Source organism: Lissotriton helveticus, chromosome 4_2, assembly GCF_964261635.1.
Source record: "Lissotriton helveticus chromosome 4_2, aLisHel1.1, whole genome shotgun sequence".
In the NCBI taxonomy this organism is placed as follows: domain Eukaryota; kingdom Metazoa; phylum Chordata; class Amphibia; order Caudata; family Salamandridae; genus Lissotriton; species Lissotriton helveticus.
The window spans coordinates 7,506,523-7,531,575 of NC_136064.1; the positions used below are offsets into that span (position 1 = coordinate 7,506,523).

At 46.6% G+C, this 25,053-nt stretch overlaps 1 protein-coding gene across 1 annotated transcript in view; it reads right to left on the reverse strand.

Annotated features, from left to right (window-relative positions):
* The window catches only part of ASB12 (ankyrin repeat and SOCS box containing 12), a 45,890-nt gene extending 21,948 nt beyond the window's left edge, over positions 1–23,942 (reverse strand). The window contains exon 1 of the mRNA XM_078640106.1: positions 23,695–23,942. The gene's annotated coding sequence lies outside the window, so the exon portion shown is untranslated. The remainder of the gene's footprint in view (positions 1–23,694) is intronic.
* Between the last annotated feature and the right edge of the window lie 1,111 nt (positions 23,943–25,053).

Below are 25,053 nucleotides of genomic sequence, written 5' to 3' on the forward strand. Positions count from 1 at the left end.
CCCAGCAATGGTACTCACCGGGCAGCAAGAACGGAAGGCCTCGGACTGGACTGGACTGCTTCGACGCCGGACGGACGAACTTCGAACTTCTGTTACGGGTGGGCCTCCGGATACCTCGGACCTTGGACTCTCGGCTTGGGCTCTGGTCGGGACTCGCCGCGTTCCTCCACCGCCTCGTCTGGATGCTGGACCGCCACCTCCGTCTCCTCCGTGGGCCTGAGGGATACTTGAAGCAGAAATATCTGCACGTGCACGGTATGGTTCCGTCACGGCTGCAGAGGGTCAGGGGGCCGGCGTGGCTTCACCGGCGCGTGGGGAAAGGGCAAGTCCCTATTCGGGCGCCATTATGTGGTATATAAATAAATAATACCGGATCTAGGTTTGACTAGGCATAGCAATAACAGATAGCTCAATAAATAAGAGTCAAGATTCGAGGTAGTAGGAGTTTGCAGGTTTATTACAGCATAAAGGACAGGAACAGGACAACCTGCACAGGAATAGGATGGCAGCGCTGCCGGGGGCAGGATCGGAATCGGCACGCTCTGGGGAAAGGACTGGCGTAACATTTAATAACAATACACAAGCATATATAGTAAAACAGTTGCATTACAGTACATATGATAGGCGGAGCAGTGGGTGTGGTCAATAGCAGTCGCGAAAGATAAGGGTGAAAGTGGGTGTAACAAGAGCGTATACATAGACATGTGATGCAAACGTAACAGAATATGTCATAAATGGGGCGGAAACATGGAGGGGGCTACCTAAGGAGCCGGGACCTCTAACCTAATGGTGCGCGCAAACTGACAATGACGTGTTACTAGGAGAAGCTGGGGGCTATGAACTCTGTGCTAGGAGCAGAGACTGAAGTCTGGAGAGTCAGGGCGACATGTACCTAAACAGTATCTAGTATCTGATGTTTAGAGAACATGTTGATATAAACTAAGAGTCAGGAGGGGAGAGGCTAACGGACTCTAAGACTGGAGCATGCATTATTCTACATGTAGTGCGTGATGAAGAATATTAAATGACCATTAAATGCAGTATTTCTCTTACATGGAGACGTAAAGGCTAGACAATGACGGAAACTATTTATGCGATTCAGTAGCTTAGGAATGCAGAGAAGGAGGGCTGGACTGATAACTAGAATCATAACATACTCTTGGCAGACTCGTAGGCAGAGCCAGGCTGAGCCGGGCACTGTGAGGCAGGAAGTAAGTGAAGGGTCGAGGATACAGGTGGGGGCTGTATCGCTCCTCAGCGAGGCTCAGGAGACAGGAGCTGAATCTGGTGTCCGGGCCCTTTTGAGGCCTAGAAACGGGGACTTTACAATGAAATAACGTGCACACTGAGAAACGTGGCAACGTAACTTTACATAGGCCTGATACTCGTAGCTTTCACGAGAACTGGAAACTGGCATACTAGTGATGGACACAACTGTAATTGCGTCTTTAATCAAACATGGGGGATACATATGCATATTTAATCATGCACACATAACATAAGATGGAGGACTCGTAGGGACACAGAACATGGCAAAATTTACTTTTCCACAGTCTCAAGGCGCTAGGGTTGCGGGGGGAACTGCTAATGATCGAAGAGCCAGGTCTTGAGGAGTCTCCTGAAGGTTAGGAAGTCTTCGGTCTGTCGTAGGTGGATGGGGAGGGTGTTCCATGTCTAGGCGGCGAGGTGTGAGAATGATCTGCCGCCGGCGGTCACTCTTCGGAAGCGGGGGACGGTGGCAAGGGCGTGGTCTGCAGAGCGGAGCTGGCGGGCGGGGGTGTAGAGGCCGAGTTGTCTGTTGAGGTAGGCTGGTCCGGTGTCGTGGAATGCTGTGTGTGCATGGGTGAGGAGCTTGAAGGTTATCCTCTTGTTGATGGGGAGCCAGTGCAGGTCTTTCAGGTGGGGTGTAATGTAGCTGCGGCAGGGGATGTCAAGGATCAGGCGTGCAGAGACGTTCTGGATGCGTTGGAGACGTTTCAGGAGTTTGGCTGGGGCTCCTGCGTGGAGTGCGTTGCCGTAGTCCAGTTTGCTGCTGACGAGGGCCTGGGTGACTGTATTTCTAGTTTTGGTGGGGATCCACTTGAAGATCCTGCGAAGCATGCAACGGGTGTTGAAGCAGGAGGAGCAGATGGCATTGACCTGCTTTGTCATGGAGAGTGTGGAGTCGAGGATGATCCCCAGGGTTCGTGCGTGGTCAGTGGGGGTCGGGGTGCTCCTAGTGCCGTCGGCCACCAGGAGTCATCCCAGGCCAAGGGGGTGGAACCGAGGATGAGGACCTCCGTCTTGTCCGAGTTCAGTTTCAGACGGCTGCTCCTCAACCAGTCGGCGATGGCCTTCATTCCTTCGTGGAGGTTGGTTTGGGCGGTCCTTGGTGAGCGAGAGGATAAGCTGGGTGTCGTCGGCGTAGGAGATAATGTTGAGGTCGTGCTGTCGGGCGACATGTGCAAGTGGTGCCATGTAGACATTGAACAGCGTTGGGCTGGATGGGGCCCTCTCTCAGGTAGGTCCCCTGTTCACTGCTAGAGTTGCTGGGAATTATCTGCCCCAATCCACAGTAATGAAAATATTTGGGATATGTGGTCAAGGTTCCTTGTTCTTATGGCATTCATTAAAACATTGTTTGGGTGAGAGACGTTTTAGATATGGACTAGAGACAGCTTTAGCGGTATTGCAAGCCCTAGTTAATAAAAACAAGCGCTGGCAAAGTCAACAGGTGTGACATTGGATGCCAGCTTTTTGTTGGATTGTTTGCTTTGTCATGCTTTTAGCAAAACTGTATTGTTGGGTAAGCTACTGGGTTAAAGCCAGACCTTCAGCTATGCACAGCGGGGGAGATTCGCCACTCATTCCCTGTAAAAGGCCAACCTCCACTGCATACAGCCTTTGGCCATGCACACCAGAGGTTGGCTGCAGGGCATTGCAATGGGCTTAGCTCTGTAGCGAAACTCGCTGCAGGCAGCCATCTTCCACTATGCCCTGCCTACAAATGAGTGCTGGGTGGTTGGCCACCTGGTTTGCACCCATTTCCTCATGGGCGGCCACAGCCCAACTGCACACTCTCCTCTGCTGTGCGCAGCAAGAGATTAGGTGCAATATCTGGCCAGAGGCCAGGTCCTGTACTCAACCTCGCAGTAGGCATCGAATCCCTGCATCCCTCAACCTTCAGCACCCATAGCACAAAAAATGTTTTTCTTTAGTTTTAGTTCCAGGGTGTGAGGGTGTCCCCTAGCCTGGCTCCTTAACCCCTTCGACGCTCATGACGAGCTGGGCTCGTCATGAGGTAGCCTCCTCGCACGCTCATGACGAGCCCAGCTCGTCATGTAACATGCGCTTTACAAATTCTCAGCGTGCGAGCGGAATTCCGCCCGCACGCATGCGGTTAAACAACCTTTTGAAAAAAATGTTGTCATGGGGATGAAGACCCCGAGTCCTGTAATGGTGGCTGCAACAATTTTCTCTGGTTTGTGCCAATCAGATAGGGCCATGGGGAGAACAAGTTCCCCCAGCCAATCAGAGTGTCCTATTTTTTTTAATTACGGTATCATGGGGCTCCAGCAGGAGACCAACTGTCCAAACTTTTTTGCCTCTCCATGACAACCTGGAGCGATCGCTACTGTGTAATATAAATAATGTACATATAAAACAAAGACTAAAGTGGAGTTTTGCATAGGTCTTGTAATGACAAAAAAAACACTGACATTTACCAGTTATATGTAACTGACATAAGTATCACTTTTTTAGTGATTTTTTTTTTGTAGTATAAGTTAAAATCTAATACTTAACCAAAGTATAACTTACATTTAGGCCCACGTGTCCATTCCCGTGGTTGGCCACCACAGCCCTCATGCCCCATTATTATTATTATTATTATTATTTTTTTAAACAAACCGGTCTCCCACGACTCCTGCTGGGGTACATGGGGGCCACACTGGAACTTGTGAAACAGTGAATGTTAAATTGTTTTTTTCATGTGTTTGCCCTGGGCAGGTCCTTCTAGGAGCGCCCTGCCCAAGTGCTAGGGATTAAGGGTAGCTCTAATGTATCCCTTATATTCTTTTAGAAATATTTTGGGGGACTTGATGGAAGGCATAACATTTCTTTTCGCGTTGCAGCCAGCCAATCAGCTCTTTTGGTCCTGTGGAACTACCTCGGGAGCAGCCAATCAAAATGCCTTATTTTCCTGCAGGACTCTTGCGGGAGTACTGCCGCACTATATCTTGTTATTCTTTTAACCTTATTTCTCAAAATGATAAATAGATTTACACCAGATACCAAACACCACGCTTTCTTTGTAAAGATCTAGCTTTTTGCCAAAATTCTGTGTAGTTCTGTTCAGCTGCTTTTTCGGTAACATTGTCTAATTTTCCCTGCGAAAAAGCTTTTCAGCAGCGGCGGCCTTAGTCATGTGCAAGCTGTGCACCTGCACAGGGCCTCCAAACCCCAGTGGCCACCAGGCCAATATATATCCTTAATATAATAATCCTCTGAGGATGGATAGATATTTGTGTGGCGGCCCCTGGCAGGGATTTGGTGGCCTCCGGCTCTGTTCCACTTCCAAACATCCTGTTACCCCCCCCCCCTCTTCACTGGCCTCCGCGCTCCGCCCCGCCCGGACCCCCTCTTCCGGGGCCCCCTACCTATGCTCCCTGCCCAGGGCCGCCATGAGCCTAGAGCCGCCCCTGTTTTCAGGCCCCTCCTTTTTTTCTCAGCACACACTTGACGGGTCACCTTCATTCATTGCTCTTTGTAACTGTCATTTACATTTTTTGCTTTTATCATACAGAGAATGCAGCATGTGGAAATGGGTCTCAAAAGAAGTGCATTTCAGTGCTAGGGATGGCGGGCCTAAACTTTACTTAAGCAAATACTTTTTCTTCTCATTTATCTTTTACTTTATCCTTGTGTATCTAAAGTAGATCTTCAGCACCTTTTCTTTGAACCATTAATGTTCATAATTTATTGTGATGTGCATTAAAACTGAAAAGGATTTCTACAGCTGTTCCAAGCATCATTCTATTTCATTATTCTGATATGAAATGGATATATTTTTCGATTATCCTGAAATGAAATGGATATACTTTTTACATATATCAACAAGGAGAGAGGTAGGGAAATTCAAAGACACTCTCTTAGTCCCCGGTTAAATGTCAAACAACAAAAGAAGAGAGGTCTAATCTGGTCAAGTACACGACTACCAGAAATGTGGAGCAAAAGGATAAGTGGATAGTATTGATCACAGTCACTCTAGTTGAGTGGGATCACAGTCACTCTATTTGAGTAAGAAAGCCCTCACACACCGACCTAGTCAGTGTCATGCTTCATCATCGGGCCCCACCGAAGAGACCGAGTGTCTCTTCGGTGTGCTACGACGCCAGAAAGACTGCGGAGCTGGTTGTGTGGGGAGGAAGTGTTGTGAAGATTTCTCAAATTAAAAGTGACTAACAGGGTATCAAAAAAACTTTAATGAGTGATCCCTAAGACACGTGTAAGTGGTATATGTGTCTGAATTTAAAAGCCAAGGTTATTAGGATTTGGTTAAATTCAGCTAAATACCACAAATTTATTAAAATCAGTCAACATGTTTCTGCCTTCAGTGTGGTATGTATTCACCATGGCATTCTTCAGGACTATAACCCCGGCGGTGTGGACACTCTAATAGTCCACCCTGACCTGGGGGCGTGAAAGTGAAAAGGAAAAGTGAAAAAAGTGCTTAAAAAATTGGGAGAGCAAATTGCTCAATCCAAAAAACCCAAATTATGGGTGTATCAGCACCTGTAAGAAAAAACATACAGACAAACAAATATAGACAAACATACAATTAGTATATGCCAGCGTAGACTTATCATAGTGCTCCTAAGATGGTGGCAAACCTATGTGTGCACACAATAACAGAGAACTTATGCACCTTCCAAGTAGCCCTTAGGGATATAAGTACTGGCTAGGAGGTGAAGTGCTAGAGGTGGTTAAAAACTACTGCTTGTAGTGAAGGAGATAAAAACGCGGTGTGAAATCTCCATGAGAAGGGATCAATTTGACCAAATGGTCGGTGACCCCCACAAGATGGTGAAATATGGAGAACATCTCACTTTAAAATTGGGCGCTACTTGCACCATGGGTCTCGGGAGGGGGGTTGGAGCGCGCTTGGCACATCCTACGAAAAAACGGGATGAAAATGTCAGCATAACCCATACAATCACACAGGCACTTAGCTTTTGTTAATTGTAGTAACCGTTCCGCTGGGGGTGCAGACTCACGCCCTCTGCGCTCACATCCCGCTTGGCAACCTGCTAGAACCCTCTTGACCGGACCCCGACGATGGAGAGCGGGGCCGGTGAATGCGTTTAAGAGCGCTTTGTTTACGCGCTCGATTCCGGGTTGGGCGTGCCTCGCTGGGTTCGGGTTGGGCGTGTCACGCTGGGAACGAGGCTTGGGCGCACACGCCCACTTGGGCGGAGCGCGTTTGTGATCAGACCGAGGCTTGGATTGAAAAGCCTATCCCTGCGCTAGCCTAAGGGAGATGGTTACACGCTATTGGTTACTGTTAGGACCATGGGTGATTATTGTTTTCCAGTACATAGAACGGGGAATTTGGTCGTTTTCCTATGCTTTCAGGATATTGGTAATGATGCCAATCAAAGGGTTTTTGTAAGAAGGGCAGGACGAAAAAAACACATACTTATACAACACAAACTTTCAAAAGGATTGGGATTTTACTGTGGACAAGATGTTAAAGTGCACAGAGTTTTTATGAAAAACATGTTGAATGTTGCATGTTTTAAGCAGACCAGTTCTGTGTGATGTCTAACAGCCTACTGGGGTAATGGAGTTCATGTTAGGACTGTGTTCCAGGGGACATCATCGTTGAGCCCAATGATATTTGTCCCCAGACGGTACACCCAACGCTGTTCTTTTTCGAACAGTCTATTTTGTATATTCCTTGTACCATCAACGGTTTCAATGACAGTCCACTTCATGTCATTAGTGGTATGATTCTTTTCTAGAAAATGGCGGCTCAGCTTTGTGGTTACTTTCTTGCACCTTATGTTACTTCGGTGCTCGCAGATCCGTTGTTTCACTTTTCTAGTGGTCATGCCCACGTACCGAAGATTGCAGGAACATGTGATTAGATAGACCACATTGCATGAGTTGCAATTAGTATGATCACGTTGCGTCCACACTTTCCCTTCTTCCAATGACAAGGTTTTTGTAGGCTGTGTTAAATGGCAAACACTACAGTCCGAGCAGGCGTAATGCCCGGTGATTTTGGGGAGTCCCCACGACATTGTCACTGATGGTGTAACATTCAGTGGATTCTCTTTTGGGCGTGTGTGGACCAGCGTATCTCTTAGACTGCGTCCCTTTTTAAAGGAAAAGAGGGGTTTTTCCCAATCCTTTTTAAAGGTTCTCACAATACTCCAGTGTTTGTTTATACTCTTTTTCATGATGTTGGAGAGGCTGCTGTAAGTCGTGACGCAGGTGAGTGGAATCTGATCTGAATTCTTAGTTTTTTCTTCAAGAAGAGCTTCCCTTGGTTGATTTTTAGCTCTTTTGAATCCTTTGTTTAGGGTGGAGTCGGGATAGCCTCTATTTTTCAGTTTTTCGGTCAGATTAGCTGATTGATTTTTGAAGTCTCTGGTTGTACTGCAATTTCTCCGCAGCCTCAGATATTGCCCGTAGGGGAGATTTTCTTTTAGCGGACGCGGGTGGAAGCTGTTAAATTGCAGGAGATTATTTTTTGCAGTAGGTTTATTATGGGTTTTTGTGGCCAGTGTCGTTCCACTGATTGAAATGACCACATCTAAGAACACGATTTCTCTTTTGCTTGTGGTGTTAGTGAATCTTAGATTAGGGTCTAAGGTATTGATCCATGAAAGGAAATCTTTCAGGTCATTCTCACTACCATTCCAAATGAGTAGGATGTCGTCAATGTAGCGTTTCCACAAAAGCATTGACGTAAAAAAGGTGGCAGTTGGTGGTAGGATATGTTTGGCCTCGAAATCAGCCACATACAGCCCCGCCACGCTCGGCGCGAAGGTGCTGCCCATGGATGTCCCAGAGCATTGAAGGTACAATTTGTTTTTGAATGAAAAAAAGTTTTCTTTTAGTGCTATAGTGGCACAATCGATGATAAATTTTTTTGGAGTTTGGAATTCCCAGTTGGTTGAGTCTAGGGCCTGTTTAAGGACCTCGATTGTATCATCCTGCGGAATGCTAGTATAGAGGCTTTCCACATCTAATGTTACAAGGGTGACGGAGTCTTCAGGAAAGTTGATTTCTGTCAAAAGTCGTAACAGGCTCTTGGTATCCTTCAGGTAAGTCGGTGTCGACTGGACTAATGGTTTTAAAAAATGATCACAAAATTGTGATAGTGGTTCCAGAAGGGACCCGATTCCTGAGACGATTGGGCGTCCAGGAGGGGGGAGTTTGTTCTTATGCATTTTCGGCAAAGTGTAGAAGTAGGGTATTATCCTACTTGTATTATTCAAAAATGCAGCTTCATTCTTGGAAATCTGGTCTTGGTCCTCTGCTTGTTTTACCATGGATCTAATTCTTTTTGTGAGATCTGGGGTTGGGTCCAAGGCCAGTGGCGTGTAATTTCTAACGTCACTGAGTAGATCTTTGCAGGTAGTCTCATATGCAGTAGTGTCTTGGATGACGATCCCCCCGCCCTTGTCCGCGGGTTTTATGGTTATGGAGATGTCGTTTTTTAAGTGTTGCAATGCCTCGAATTCAGCAGTACTGAAATTCCCGAATGTTCGCGGGTTTTGGCAATGTTCTAGGTCCTTAAATACCGCTTGCTCAAAGGCAGTTATGGCTGCTGGTATTGTGTGTGAGGGCGGGATGAAGGTGGAGTTAGGTCTTAAGCCTGTGTCACCTTTCCTGACTGATTCTAGTGGGTCTGTTTTTCCGTCAAAAAAAGCTTTCAGTTTCAATTTGCGAAAAAACCCTGCTAATTCGCAGTGCATTTTGAATTTATCGGGTTTGGCTGTGGGGACAAAACCCAGCCCATTCTCCAAAACTTTGATCTCCACAGGAGTGAGTATTCTGGTGGATAGATTTGTCACTAGACTTAGACTCCGCTCGGACCCGGCTGCTGGTTGCTCCGGGTGTGATTCGCTACTGAGTCGTCCTCCTGCCAGGTTACTCTGGGGTTCCCTCTTCTTCTGCCTCGGCCTCTCCGGCCGCTCTCTAAAAAAGGCTGTCTATACTGTTGTTGGTAGTTGGCCGGAGGCAAGAATCCTGGGTTCCAGCCCATAAAAGGGTAAGGTGGCTGTTGAAAAGCATAAGGGTGGGTGCCCATCCCCATTTGTGGGGGGTACCACTGTTGGTGGTTGCCTTGGCTTCCGTGTCCACTTCTGTTCGCTCTATTGCCACGGTTACCCCTTCTTTTCGTTTGTTTAAATGAGTTGTTACTGGAACTGCTGCTATTCGATGAGTCATCATCTGAGTGGTCTTGGTTATTGGCATTGCGTGCTGGTGGGGTGAATGAAGCCGCAGAATATGGATATACTTTCTCATGCTCAAATTTCTTTTGGTCCTTTTGAAGTTTTGTCACCTTTGATTGCATTAGGTTGTCTCTGTATTCGTTCATCTCCTTATTAAGTTCATCTAGTCGTTTTTTGTAGCCTGTGATAGTGGCTTTGAAGTGAGACTCTGTTTCCCTGATTTCTATCATAATGGATTCCGAAAGTCTTAAGGCTGTTTTGATTATTAGAACCATCCAATCGCGTGTGCAGTGCCATGCGATTGCGGCCCAGTCCTTACGGAAGGCAGCATCATTCAAAAAGATGCGTGGGGCATTGGTCACCAAAAGGCCTTTCGGTGCTGTGTTGGTTGTTAAATAGCCTTTCATGATAGTACCATGAAGGACAGTACGTATGTGCTCTTTCTTTTTTTCGGACAAACTGTCCCATTCAGCCGTGTTGGCTATTGCCTGTGATATGTGAGGGTCTGCAAAAACTGCAGCATCTGACATCAACTCCTCGATTTCTGCCTCAGAGTATGTCAGACCCAGGTTCGCCATAGTGAGATGTAGGTTAAAAGAACAAGCAACAAAAGGAAACTATTGTTGTCTTGCTCGTGATAAAAGCAAACTCTCACAGCTGTGCGCTGCTATGATATATATCAACAAGGAGAGAGGTAGGGAAATTCAAAGACACTCTCTTAGTCCCCGGTTAAATGTCAAACAACAAAAGAAGAGAGGTCTAATCTGGTCAAGTACACGACTACCAGAAATGTGGAGCAAAAGGATAAGTGGATAGTATTGATCACAGTCACTCTAGTTGAGTGGGATCACAGTCACTCTATTTGAGTAAGAAAGCCCTCACACACCGACCTAGTCAGTGTCATGCTTCATCATCGGGCCCCACCGAAGAGACCGAGTGTCTCTTCGGTGTGCTACGACGCCAGAAAGACTGCGGAGCTGGTTGTGTGGGGAGGAAGTGTTGTGAAGATTTCTCAAATTAAAAGTGACTAACAGGGTATCAAAAAAACTTTAATGAGTGATCCCTAAGACACGTGTAAGTGGTATATGTGTCTGAATTTAAAAGCCAAGGTTATTAGGATTTGGTTAAATTCAGCTAAATACCACAAATTTATTAAAATCAGTCAACATGTTTCTGCCTTCAGTGTGGTATGTATTCACCATGGCATTCTTCAGGACTATAACCCCGGCGGTGTGGACACTCTAATAGTCCACCCTGACCTGGGGGCGTGAAAGTGAAAAGGAAAAGTGAAAAAAGTGCTTAAAAAATTGGGAGAGCAAATTGCTCAATCCAAAAAACCCAAATTATGGGTGTATCAGCACCTGTAAGAAAAAACATACAGACAAACAAATATAGACAAACATACAATTAGTATATGCCAGCGTAGACTTATCATAGTGCTCCTAAGATGGTGGCAAACCTATGTGTGCACACAATAACAGAGAACTTATGCACCTTCCAAGTAGCCCTTAGGGATATAAGTACTGGCTAGGAGGTGAAGTGCTAGAGGTGGTTAAAAACTACTGCTTGTAGTGAAGGAGATAAAAACGCGGTGTGAAATCTCCATGAGAAGGGATCAATTTGACCAAATGGTCGGTGACCCCCACAAGATGGTGAAATATGGAGAACATCTCACTTTAAAATTGGGCGCTACTTGCACCATGGGTCTCGGGAGGGGGGTTGGAGCGCGCTTGGCACATCCTACGAAAAAACGGGATGAAAATGTCAGCATAACCCATACAATCACACAGGCACTTAGCTTTTGTTAATTGTAGTAACCGTTCCGCTGGGGGTGCAGACTCACGCCCTCTGCGCTCACATCCCGCTTGGCAACCTGCTAGAACCCTCTTGACCGGACCCCGACGATGGAGAGCGGGGCCGGTGAATGCGTTTAAGAGCGCTTTGTTTACGCGCTCGATTCCGGGTTGGGCGTGCCTCGCTGGGTTCGGGTTGGGCGTGTCACGCTGGGAACGAGGCTTGGGGCGCACACGCCCACTTGGGCGGAGCGCGTTTGTGATCAGACCGAGGCTTGGATTGAAAAGCCTATCCCTGCGCTAGCCTAAGGGAGATGGTTACACGCTATTGGTTACTGTTAGGACCATGGGTGATTATTGTTTTCCAGTACATAGAACGGGGAATTTGGTCGTTTTCCTATGCTTTCAGGATATTGGTAATGATGCCAATCAAAGGGTTTTTGTAAGAAGGGCAGGACGAAAAAAACACATACTTATACAACACAAACTTTCAAAAGGATTGGGATTTTACTGTGGACAAGATGTTAAAGTGCACAGAGTTTTTATGAAAAACATGTTGAATGTTGCATGTTTTAAGCAGACCAGTTCTGTGTGATGTCTAACAGCCTACTGGGGTAATGGAGTTCATGTTAGGACTGTGTTCCAGGGGACATCATCGTTGAGCCCAATGATATTTGTCCCCAGACGGTACACCCAACGCTGTTCTTTTTCGAACAGTCTATTTTGTATATTCCTTGTACCATCAACGGTTTCAATGACAGTCCACTTCATGTCATTAGTGGTATGATTCTTTTCTAGAAAATGGCGGCTCAGCTTTGTGGTTACTTTCTTGCACCTTATGTTACTTCGGTGCTCGCAGATCCGTTGTTTCACTTTTCTAGTGGTCATGCCCACGTACCGAAGATTGCAGGAACATGTGATTAGATAGACCACATTGCATGAGTTGCAATTAGTATGATCACGTTGCGTCCACACTTTCCCTTCTTCCAATGACAAGGTTTTTGTAGGCTGTGTTAAATGGCAAACACTACAGTCCTGCCCTTCTTACAAAAACCCTTTGATTGGCATCATTACCAATATCCTGAAAGCATAGGAAAACGACCAAATTCCCCGTTCTATGTACTGGAAAACAATAATCACCCATGGTCCTAACAGTAACCAATAGCGTGTAACCATCTCCCTTAGGCTAGCGCAGGGATAGGCTTTTCAATCCAAGCCTCGGTCTGATCACAAACGCGCTCCGCCCAAGTGGGCGTGTGCGCCCCAAGCCTCGTTCCCAGCGTGACACGCCCAACCCGAACCCAGCGAGGCACGCCCAACCCGGAATCGAGCGCGTAAACAAAGCGCTCTTAAACGCATTCACCGGCCCCGCTCTCCATCGTCGGGGTCCGGTCAAGAGGGTTCTAGCAGGTTGCCAAGCGGGATGTGAGCGCAGAGGGCGTGAGTCTGCACCCCCAGCGGAACGGTTACTACAATTAACAAAAGCTAAGTGCCTGTGTGATTGTATGGGTTATGCTGACATTTTCATCCCGTTTTTTCGTAGGATGTGCCAAGCGCGCTCCAACCCCCCTCCCGAGACCCATGGTGCAAGTAGCGCCCAATTTTAAAGTGAGATGTTCTCCATATTTCACCATCTTGTGGGGGTCACCGACCATTTGGTCAAATTGATCCCTTCTCATGGAGATTTCACACCGCGTTTTTATCTCCTTCACTACAAGCAGTAGTTTTTAACCACCTCTAGCACTTCACCTCCTAGCCAGTACTTATATCCCTAAGGGCTACTTGGAAGGTGCATAAGTTCTCTGTTATTGTGTGCACACATAGGTTTGCCACCATCTTAGGAGCACTATGATAAGTCTACGCTGGCATATACTAATTGTATGTTTGTCTATATTTGTTTGTCTGTATGTTTTTTCTTACAGGTGCTGATACACCCATAATTTGGGTTTTTTGGATTGAGCAATTTGCTCTCCCAATTTTTTAAGCACTTTTTTCACTTTTCCTTTTCACTTTCACGCCCCCAGGTCAGGGTGGACTATTAGAGTGTCCACACCGCCGGGGTTATAGTCCTGAAGAATGCCATGGTGAATACATACCACACTGAAGGCAGAAACATGTTGACTGATTTTAATAAATTTGTGGTATTTAGCTGAATTTAACCAAATCCTAATAACCTTGGCTTTTAAATTCAGACACATATACCACTTACACGTGTCTTAGGGATCACTCATTAAAGTTTTTTTGATACCCTGTTAGTCACTTTTAATTTGAGAAATCTTCACAACACTTCCTCCCCACACAACCAGCTCCGCAGTCTTTCTGGCGTCGTAGCACACCGAAGAGACACTCGGTCTCTTCGGTGGGGCCCGATGATGAAGCATGACACTGACTAGGTCGGTGTGTGAGGGCTTTCTTACTCAAATAGAGTGACTGTGATCCCACTCAACTAGAGTGACTGTGATCAATACTATCCACTTATCCTTTTGCTCCACATTTCTGGTAGTCGTGTACTTGACCAGATTAGACCTCTCTTCTTTTGTTGTTTGATACTTTTTACATAAACATTTTTTATTGCAAGCATTTTGCCACCGCGTTGAGGCAAAAACATTTTTCTTTTTGTGGAGTTTTACTTGCAGAAAAACAACACAATACCCATCACACCAGCTTCCCAAGACCAGAACTACTGGCATAGCCAATGCTTGCTATTTAAGGGATGTATATTCTTGTATTGATAAAGCCTGTCCTAAATCGAACTATTCCTCTGTGTCCAGCACCTGCCGAGATATTGTGCTTTCATTCATCCAGCTTTACATATTTCCAGCGATCAGTTCATCGCAGACTAGCCGAGTAGTAAGCAATCAATCGATTCAGTAGCCATCATGCATGTAAGAGCTGTGCTCCTCTGTGCAGCATGGCAGGGGTCCTTCGGTGCTGTTTGAGGACAGTTTCAGAAGTGATAAGGCCAGACAGTAGGCGTGGTATCCACAGCTCTACCTCGAAGCTGTAGAGGACGCTGCATCACAATGGTACCGTTGCCTAGGCAACCCATCATCTCGCGGCTGAGATGTCTGGCCTCGAGCCTGAGACCTTTAGGGCTTTAAGATAAGATTAAGGTATCAGTGCGGCTCGTGTGCACTCTGTGGGGCCTGGGGCGTATGAAATGGGTTCAGAGTACAGGGAGGGGGAACTCTTCAGAACACCCAGACTCACGTTGAGTGAAAAAGATGCACTTCCTGGGATTATCCAGTTCCAAGCATGTTGAATTGTCTTCAGGTTTGTACAGCAATTAGTGAGAAGGAGCCATGGCTGGGAGGGTGGGGAGAGAAAGGGCCCAGTCGGGTGCGGGCTGGGGGGCAGGGGAGACCCAACCCTCTCCATGAGTGTGGGAGAAACAGTGGTGCAGTGCTTAATTTGTAAAAATAAAATGGGTGCCAGGGCTCTCGTCAGGAGGCTGCTGCAGGCTTGCACCACACCCCACCCCTGCTATGCTGCCAATGACAGTAACAACACAACTGCTAACCTTCAAACTCATACAAGTAGGTAATAGTCATTTTTTATGTATATTGAATTAATAATTACCTTTTGTCGTGGTCAGCTCTAAATTAGCCAGATAGCGCCACCTTGTGGCAGACTGTCACAAGCACAAGTGTTGGCAATTAAGTGATGGTGCCGAGCAACGGAAACCACCTGCTCAAATTAAGCACTGCAGTGTTCCTTAAGTTTTCACTTCAAGTAGTTGAAGTGCTCAGGCTGGGAGTAGCTTTAAGACACCACCAACGAGCCAACCTGAAAGTCATCACAACCTCTCTCTTTATCTCCTGGCCCAATAGGGCATCTTTCCACCTTCTGTCACACGTTAGGCTAGAGAAATGTAAATAGAAACTGAATATTCTGGGAAGTCATTGGTTAAGATGTCCTCTTCATAATTTCTTGCTTCGATTACTATTCTATCTGCCTAATTCACTACTCCTGGAATTACTAATCTTTGTGACTGATCCGCCTTGCTTTTCTCACTATTGCTTCAGCCTCATCCACTGTGTCTCTTTCACTCTCATTCACTTTTCACTACGCTATCAGTTCACTAGAGACCCCACCTCTTTCACTGTTCTCTGTTCCATTCACTGTTCAAGCTGTCTCGTTCACTATTAACAATGCCTTTTCTCCTTCACTTTTTCAGGCCTCATTCACTATTCACTCAGCCTCAATTACTGATTTCTGTCTTATTTGTATACACCCTGTAACCATTTTATACACCCGGTAACCATTTTATACACCCTGTAACCATTTAGAAGCCCCCCCTTCCTCGTACATTATTCAGTCTTCCTAATTGAATGGTCACTCATGCTTCATCAGAGCTCCCTGTCTCATTCACTGTTCACTACACCTCATTTGCGATTAATTCATTTGTCACACCTCGAACGATCCGATACGGGCGGCCAAGATTTGGGTCGGACCCTCCCAACGTTATCACACCGCGGGGATCTATTCGGCCACTTATTTTAGAACGGACGACTACCACTTTATTTATCTAGTGGCCAACTACCTTTTTTGGCCTTTTGTGGAATTACTGTGTGTCGAACCCTCACCACATACCAATGATGGGTTAAACTTTACGGAATTTTCCTCTATTTTTCATAGCCCTGACGAAGTTCAATGTGAACGAAACGCATTGGCTGAGGAATTTGTTTTATTTGGAATTGAATAAAAGAATCTTGAAATAAGAATTGGAGCTTTCGAGCACTTCTTTTTGGTGCACCGTCCTTTTACATATACACCTCATTTCACGCACTGCTCCCTGTCTCATTCACTATTTGATCTGTCACTCACTGTGGAGCAGCGTCATTTAGTGCCCCACCCCTTTATATTAAAAGTATACACTCATTGTGTGTTTAACACTATAAATCTGTGTGCATTTTATCAATCAGTTGTAGTAAGTGGCTATATATTCCATGCATATATTTAACTGAATTATAATAAAAGCATTCACCATAAAAAGAAAATGCATGCCTTCCTTAAAATGTACTTGAGATATGTACTTATGCTACCTGTATTTATTTAGAAACGATTCTGAATGTAATGCAGGCCTAACTTGTAACCAGGCCCGAGTTGAACACAGTGCAATTTCATAAAGGTTTGCTGTGTCTCGTGTTTTTTCTCTCCTCTGCAGGTGTCTTATCAACATGTTTGTTTAGTTAGAATAGACTCACTATTTACTGTGTTAGACTGGTAGGCAACTGAACCTTATTTAGAGGTTGGCTTTGGATATAGAGACTGAGAGGTTGGAATAGATCCTCCTGTACAAGGCAGACCGGGCAGACGTTACATTTAAGGTCACCCAGATGTTATGTTATTTAAATGTCAATGGCGCGACGGTTACCCGAAGGTGTCCTGGCGCTGGCTCTGAGCACAGATTATTAAGGAAATACTACACAATAAAAAGACAGGTTTTTAATCCCTTCCTAAATGCCATGAGATCAGTGGCAGTTCTAAGATGGAGGGGGGAGGTCATTCCAGGCCTTTGCTGCACAGGTGACAAAACTTCTCCCTCCCCATGAGGCTTTTTTGATGGGGGTACCATCGCCAGCTTAGCTCCTAAATAGCAAAGAGTTCTTTTAGGGGTTTACCATTGAAACCGCTGCTTCAGATATTCTGGTCCTATTCCTTGGAGGGCCTTGAAAATGGTGCATAAGGATTTAAAATGCACCCGTTTTCTGATTGGAAGCGGCAATTAAGAATGATCATAAGCTCCTCCGGAGAGCACGGGCAGACTATCTAGCTGATAAGATCCTGGCAAGTTCAAATCCCGCAAAGACCATCTTTTCGCTGCTCGATAATATGAAGAGTGCAGGCGCTCCTAGGACCTCCTCTATAGCCTCCAATCGCCAGTGTGAGATACTAGCGCAACACATCTTGAATAAAGTGGTGCAGATTTACTGTGGTTTTCCTAAGGCATCCTCTCCTGCTGAGAACGTAGGGGTGCATGGAGCGGTGGACACTATGGAGGGTAATTGTTTGACATCATTCCCACTGTTGACGCCTCTAGAATTTGAGGCCCTATGCCATAAAATCAAGTCAGGCTCCCCAGCTGACCCATTGTCATCAACTTATTTTCAGCAGCTCCATTCATCGATTGCTCCAGTAAGCCTAGAAGTGGCCAATTTGTCTTTGAGGTCAGCTTCTGTTCCTAGGGCATGGAAGCACGCCAAAGTCATTCAGTTGATAAAAAAATCTACTCTTGATCCAAATGATCCGGGCAATTATCGCCCCATATCCCAGTTGCCTTTTTTGGCCAAGTTAGTGGAAGCACACGTGAATTCTATGCTATCCAAATTCATTGAACAACACAGCATTTTTGATTCATCACTGCATGGGTTCCGACCTCGGCATACCACCGAATCTGCGCTATTGGCAGTATCGGAATCCATTCGGAGTAGGTTGGATGCGGGAGATTCAGCGGCCTTGGTCCTGTTGGACCTCAGCACCGCTTTTGATACGGAGTCCCATGCGATTCTCCTTGAACGCCTCTGGGAAGTTGGGATCAGGGATGGGGCCCTGGAGTGGATCCGCTTTTTCTTGGAGGATCAGACGTTCAAGGTCTCAGTACCACCCTTCCACTCCCAGGAATTTGCCCTGCGCCAGGAGGTACCTCAGGGCTCTATGTTAAGCCCACTTTTGTTCAATCTATGTATGAGATCCCTGGCAGAGGTGGCAAAAGACAGGGGATTGTCCTTGGCGTCGTACGCCGACGACACCCAGTGGTAATAGCCTTCTCCAAAAACTGCTGTGTTAACTTGGAGAAATTTAAGGAGGATCTGCTAGCTATCTCATATTGGATGACAGCAAACTGTTTACAGTTAAATGCTAGCAAATCTGAGATATTGCTATTTGGCAAGGACCGGGACCTCTGGTCTACGCAGTGGTGGGGGGTTCGTCAGAAACCCGCCCCGTCACCTAGGGAGGCTGTGATGAACCTGGGCATATGGTTCGACAACGGACTAACGTTTGAGAAGCAGACAAAAGCTGTTGCCGCTGTCTGCTTCGGGCTCTTGCGAGGGTTGAGCCCCTTGCTTGGTTTTTTTCCCCCTAGAGTTCGTCAAACCATTGTTCAGGCGTCCATTCTTTCTAGGCTTGACTACGGCAACTCTCTGTATTTGGGTGCTAACAAGGCCAGCATCAAACGCTTGCAGAGGGTCCGTTGTTCAGGCGTCCATTCTCTCTAGGCTTGACTACGGCAACTCTCTGTATTTGGGTGCTAAGAAGGCCAGCATCAAACGCTTGCAGAGGGTCCAGAACGCTGCAGCACGCCTTCTGGTGGCCTTACCTAAATCCTGCTCGGTGGCACATGTGCTCCCAAAGCTTCATTGGTTACCTATTGAGAAACGTGTTCAGTTTAAGGTGCTGTGTATCTCACACAAGATTCTGACGCACCAAGCCCCGGGTGGGCTCTCTTGCCTGCTGACACCTTATCTGCCGGGGCGAGCATTGATATCTGCCGACCTTGCGCTTGTCTGTGCTCCTCGTGTTAGGAGAGCTAGGGCAGGGGGCCGTTCCTTCTGCTTTTTAGTGGCAAAACTTTGGAACTCGCTCCCAGCACACATTAGAGCTATTCCCAATCTCTTGGCTTTTCGTAAAGCTATAAAAACTTGGTTGTTTCCACTCACCGATTTTTAGTTTCTTAGGCGGTGCTCTCTTGCTCTTTCCTCCAGGTCTCTGGTTGCGCTGGGATGCCTCGTCGCTGAGGCAGCCATGCGCATTATAAATCTTAAATAAAATAAATAAATAAAATAAAATAAATTAAGTCTTTTGATTTCCTTAGAACCCGATAGAAATTTTGGAGTGCCGGTAAGCAGTCGTTCTTGAATGTTCAGGTAGAGGTCGTTGCACTAGTCCAACCTTGATAAAATAAGAGATGTAACAACTGTACGTTGACTGTCTTCCGGCAGGAATGGCATTATTTTCTTGGTCACTCTAAGAAAATGAAAGGTGGCTGAGGTAACTGCATTTATCTGATCACCAAAGTTTAGTTTATCATCAACTATGACTCCCAGATTCTTAGCTTTCCTAGTGGGTTTGGGGAGAGGGCCCAATTCTTCTGGCCACCAGTCGGTAGTCCAAAAGTTGGCATTGTTACCAAAAATGATTACCTCAGTCTTGCCCGAGTTAAGCTTCAAGCAATTCTGTGTCATCCACATCTTGACTGCTTTCATAGAGTCTCTTCTAGCTGGGTTCCAACCAAGGTTAGAAATGTATTCCTGGATCCTGGTGGTCTGTACAGTAAAATGCCCTTAAAAGAGTAATGATGGGATAGGCAAAAGCTAAAGGAAAGTGCTTCAGGCCAAATTCGAAGCTGTGTGAAAGGCAGCCTTGAGTGAGTTGTGGTATATTACTGCCAGCACACCCTGCCCCCTCTCCTAATTGGACTATTTAGTGTGTGGTAGAAGAACCCAGGTGGAGTGGCGTTGATTAGGTCAGGACCATAGGCATCGTCTGTCCACGCTTCTGTGACTAACGCCAATTTTATGTCATGTTCCTCCAGGAGCATTGTGCACTTTAAGCTGTGCTTTACCAGAGCTCTAGCGCTAAGCAATAAGCATTTAAGCGAATTTCTCTTGTGCCGCTCAGTTTCCACCCATTTCCATGGCTTTTAGGTTTAATTGCCTGGAAGAGAAGTCAGGGAAGAGCATTGTTACAATTGGAGCAGGTAACTGAGGGAGACGTGGGCTTTGTATAGAATGTAAGACACTTACAGCCAGTGTCCTTACCTACAGGGTTCAGGTCGAGTAGCTGGGCCTTGGAGTACTTTCAAAGGGTAGCGCTGTCTTGTTTAAGATGGGCAGGGGGGCTAGCGATGAGCGCCATCCTATCGCAGACGGGCAGTGGCACGCCCGCTGCGTGCATCGACTGCGCGCATCACCGAGTCCATATATAGTGACTAGCTAAAAAAAACTAGCCCGCTGACCCAAGATGGCGGCCCGCTCTGACTTGCGGGAACCACAACAAATGGTTGCTCCTTTGTTAAGAGCTGGGTAACTAGGAAGTCTACCTGCACATAGAGAGCACTGTCTTCGGATTGCTTTGTTTGGGAAAAACTGATATGGAGAAGCCTAGTAAAATCGTCTTTCATGCTTTCATCGTGAGATCTTTAGAAGAGCAGACCGGACCCTTTCCTGACATTGGCTGAGAGAATATTTCTTCCCACCTCTGCTGATTTCCCCATGACTAGACTGTTGAGCTTCGTGCTTGAGCACTTCTTCCCTTCAATTCAAAACTTGCTCTGCCTGATGCTGACACCTTCCTCATAGAATTTCCCATTGCCACTTTCGATACCTTATTTAGCTTAAGGAAGCTCCTTTATGGAACCTGCCTGGGTGATATTCTGCTTGCTGTATATATTTTTATTATGCATCTTTTTCCTTATAATATATGCAAATTCAGACTGCATTATCATTTAGATATGTATGCGTTTACAATATACTTCTTCAAGTTTGTTGATTGATTGAACTTGCAATTTGAAGTAAATTGTTATTAAAAGCCTTAAGGGTTGGACTCCATTGTCTTTGAATATTGGCTTCACTGTAATTGAACTGTATTGCTGATGTTAGCTTAAAGCTGACAATCAAAGGCCCATAATATTTTGTTTCTTTTTCTGTTTTGTGGATAACGTTCACAAATCCCCCTAGTAAAACAACCTCAACTTCCTTTACCCCTACCCACCATAAACTCTAAAAGCTCCTTACCCTTAAAATCCTCCACTCTCCCTTACCCTTGCCACCCAGATCCCTGAAGTCCCTTAGCCCTTAAATACTTTTTAAAATGGCATAATAGTTATGACATTTAAAAAAGAAGTACTTACCTGCATGGTACAGTATCGAAAAGTGCTTGCATGGTATTTACCTATATGGTACTTACCTGAAAGGTACCTTCCTGCGAGGTAATGACCACAATGTAAAAACTGCATACCCTATTGAGACATTCTGAAAATGTACCATTAAAAGATGAGCGTGGATGGAATGCTGAATTTACCAGCACCGGTGACCCTGGGCATACCTTTGAGCTCTGTTTATGCACGTGTCACTGGGACGCTGCTCAAGTGCGCCTTTTCTATTAGTCTCAGGGTGATTGTACAGCTGAGGCGTGTGCCTGCCTCGAGTGGGGCGCAGGGTTTGTCCAACGCGGCGCAGCTGCAACAACACCAAGGGGTGGGTGGGCACCGGGCACGCACTGGGAGGGACTGGCGATGCAGACCCCCTCAGCCGGAGGTGCCAATGCGTTTTTTTTAAACAGCAGCAAACAACCATAGGACCGCAAAAAGAACCGAAATGGACATATTTGGGGTATGACCATGCCTCATGTTTGTGCTCATCCCCCTATTACGGGTTGTTTCAAATAGTACCTCACTGGGTCGACACTGGGCTCTCTGGGGCACCAACCGGGTCAGCGTTCTAGCTCCGCGTGGCCTCGCCCAAAGAGTCCTGACAGGTTCCACCGCAGCCACAGAGCACCTATGGGGCTGTCAGTGGCCATCTATCTCTGTTCCTCACTATTGTAATAGGTTTTAATCTGGACTCACACACAAATCAAACGAGAAACTGGAGGCCGTAGAAGCCACCACGGCATATCTAGGCGCTGTAAAATGCGCCTACCCATGCAGGCATTAAGAGTAGAGGGGCACCTGACGAACAGCCCTGTATGGTACGGAAAAACTCACGCAGAAGATAGCACCACCTTTTAGGGCACACATCTTAGGGTCAGCTCCTAAGCAGTGGTCGAAGTGGGCAGGATCTGAGGGGCACGACCTATCCATTTACTTTCAGAAAAAAAGTAAATCTACTGTTTGTGGAAGGAAAGTTGAAACGCTTCAGCTGAAGTGTAAGGCATGGAGTCTCCTGTGTTGTGAAACTGAGGGAGGGACAGACAGCTAAACAAGCCTTCCTGTCAGGGTGCCTATTTGCCTGAAAGAAATGTAAATGTGTGCAACTGCTCAATCTGCAAATATAAAGGGTGCTTGGAAGCCCGTACTGGCTTTAATTGGTGGAACCACTCGAAGCTTCCTGGTGACACAGATGTATTCTTTTTGAGTGGCATTGCAAGGAAGTTACCAGATAAGCTGTGACTTGTATGTTTTTAAAGGACACATAAAAAAGATTGCGCTATGTACAGTCTGGGTATAACTAAATCTACATTTTGGAAGCACGTTTTAATCTTAAACGATTTTGCACATTTTATATCACCCTATCTTATACTATCTGTACTGCAAGTTTAAAATAATGACTTACATGTTCACAGTGCTTTCTGTCACAGACTGGGACCTGGTAGCACTAAACATATGCAAGTTACTATTCCCCACTGCACCAACCAGGATTCAATTCTGTCTCTCTCTGGTTACAGACACAGACCTCTGCAGTGCATTAACTAATAGAGGTGTCATAATGTACCATTTAGCATTTCCCACTCGTTACCTTATCTTGCATTTATTTTCTTTTAATCTGTGCGTTATTTTATAAGCGAAAGACCGAAAGAAGTTACATATTTTGTTTTTTAGCCACACCTTTGACCTTGCACCCACGCTTACTCGTCCCGCACCCTTTGTGCACAGCATCACTGTTCTTGTACTTTTTTTTACGTACCTCAACCACTGATCCTGCCATAACTCGTTAATTAAAAAAAATCTCAAAAAGGCATCTTCGGACCACTATCCCATAAAATGTTTAAAGGCCAGACCCTATACGCTACTCGGGTCAATTCACAAGGAATCTTTGACTGGCAGATTTACTTCTACGCTGTGGATGGATTTATGCATATTAGGAAAGTCATAAAAAGTCCTAGGAGTATGCCTGGTAATGTACTCCAGCAGACTGTCGACACCGCCGGAGTATAATACAATTTATGTGAGTGTTGCTTCCGCCACGTGAAGTAATACACACCTTCGCTTCCATCCAGTAAAGACAGCATTAATTAGTTCGCCGTCTAGTGGTAGAACACATTTACAACAAAGGCCCCGGTTATTGCCTTTTATTATCGTTAAGTCTGGGGAGCCCCCATCAGGCAACATGAGTTTCCCCGTGCTCTGTGGAAGGCAGAATCCGTCGCGTGCTGCTGCGGCTTAAAATCAAACCTTCTTCTCAGCCAGCAACAAACGCCAACAAAGGCCACGCACAAGGTACGCGGCTGACAGAGTTCAGGTGACCTTGTTATACACGTCTGCACACAGTCAGTGTTCTAAATGAATGCAGCGTTGAGGGGCCCTCTCAGACACCACCGGGCCCCTAAACACAGGCTCAGGTACAGAAACTATAGACAGCCATGGTGCCAAGGTGCAGGCAGTTATTGGACAGATGTACACACACGAGAAGCCACACTTGCCCAGCGGAGCACAGATCACGACTCCCCTCACACAGCGCGCTCGCCACACGGGCACACGCATTCACCAAATCACCGTGAACATAAATACTCACAGGCCTGGGTTATCCGGAGCGCTGGCCGGGGTTTCTGGGGGCCATGGTGATGCCTGTGGCCTTTGTGAGGTGCGGGTGACCCGTCAGACCTGACCCCGGGCCCAGTTCTCTCTCGGGTGCCTTGACACCGACGCCCTGCTGCTGCGGCGCTCGAGGCCCAGGTGCGCGAGGGGAAGCGGGCAGGGCAGTGCCAGGGAGTCCAGGGGCAGGCTGGGATGGCTTCTCGGTCCCCCCTTCGCTCCAGCTCGCTGACAAGTGACATGCCACGCGGCGATAATGGACACAACGCGCTAATTTTAGCCGAGGAATGCGTCCGGCCCGCATCCATTCTTGGACAGTGCCTCGGCGGCGTCAAATATAGAGGGGCAGGTGCCCGCTCGGGGGAGGTGGCAGGGGCTGCTATCAGTGGGTATTTCAATTATGCGCCCGCTGGCATGTGGCCGAGGCCCGGGGGTCGCCGTTTACAGCCACCTCGGCGCAGCGCCACTTACGAGGGGGCCACACTGAGGCAGCCGTGGACTGTCCCGGGAGTGGCACGGGCAGACCTGCAGCTTTCCACAAGTACTTGTGCCCTTCCTCCAAAGTGCTCCTAATGTGCATCGCTGCCTGCCTCTGGCACCACTCTCTGCTCCATATTTCATTTTGTTTGTTATTTTACCTTTTATTTCTTCTGTTCCTTTTCCTTCTCTTTCGGCTCACTTCTTTCTTCTCCAACAATCGTTTTTCTACTTTTCAATTTTTCCTTCTCTGCCATCTCCCATATTTCATGCAGATGATAATCCACCTGTCTAAGCCCCCAAGGATGCTTCGAGGGGCAATAACACTGGAACACCCTCCTGGATACATTTGCAGCAGGGACGGTGAGAGAGCATACACAATGTCTGCAGTGAAGTGGCGCCAGAGGCCTCTTCCACACCTATGGAGCAGCTGGTATTGTGGACAGTAGCTTCAGGGTCAGGGTTACAAGGCCCTATATCAACAGATAGCACAAAGACATATAACACATATGACCCACACAGATGGAAGTCTGAATAGAGAAGGAAAACCCACACAGACTCACCAGGTGCTTTAGATCAATTGATGGTAACAAGTACCAAAGGCAGCAGAAAACAACATGGAACCCAAAGAACATGTCGGCTGAGAGTCAAGAAGCCAGCTGCGGGGATGGAACACATCAGCCCGAGGTAGCATTAAAAGTCAGGAGCAAACTGGGACAAGGGCGTGAGTGGCATAGGGAGTACAGGGAATACAAATATAGGAGTACGCGGTATACACGAGCTGGGCAAATAGCACATGCGAGGAACACAAAGTGGTAACAAACTAAGAGAAAGGTGCCAGGTCTACACCCAGAAGAAAGGT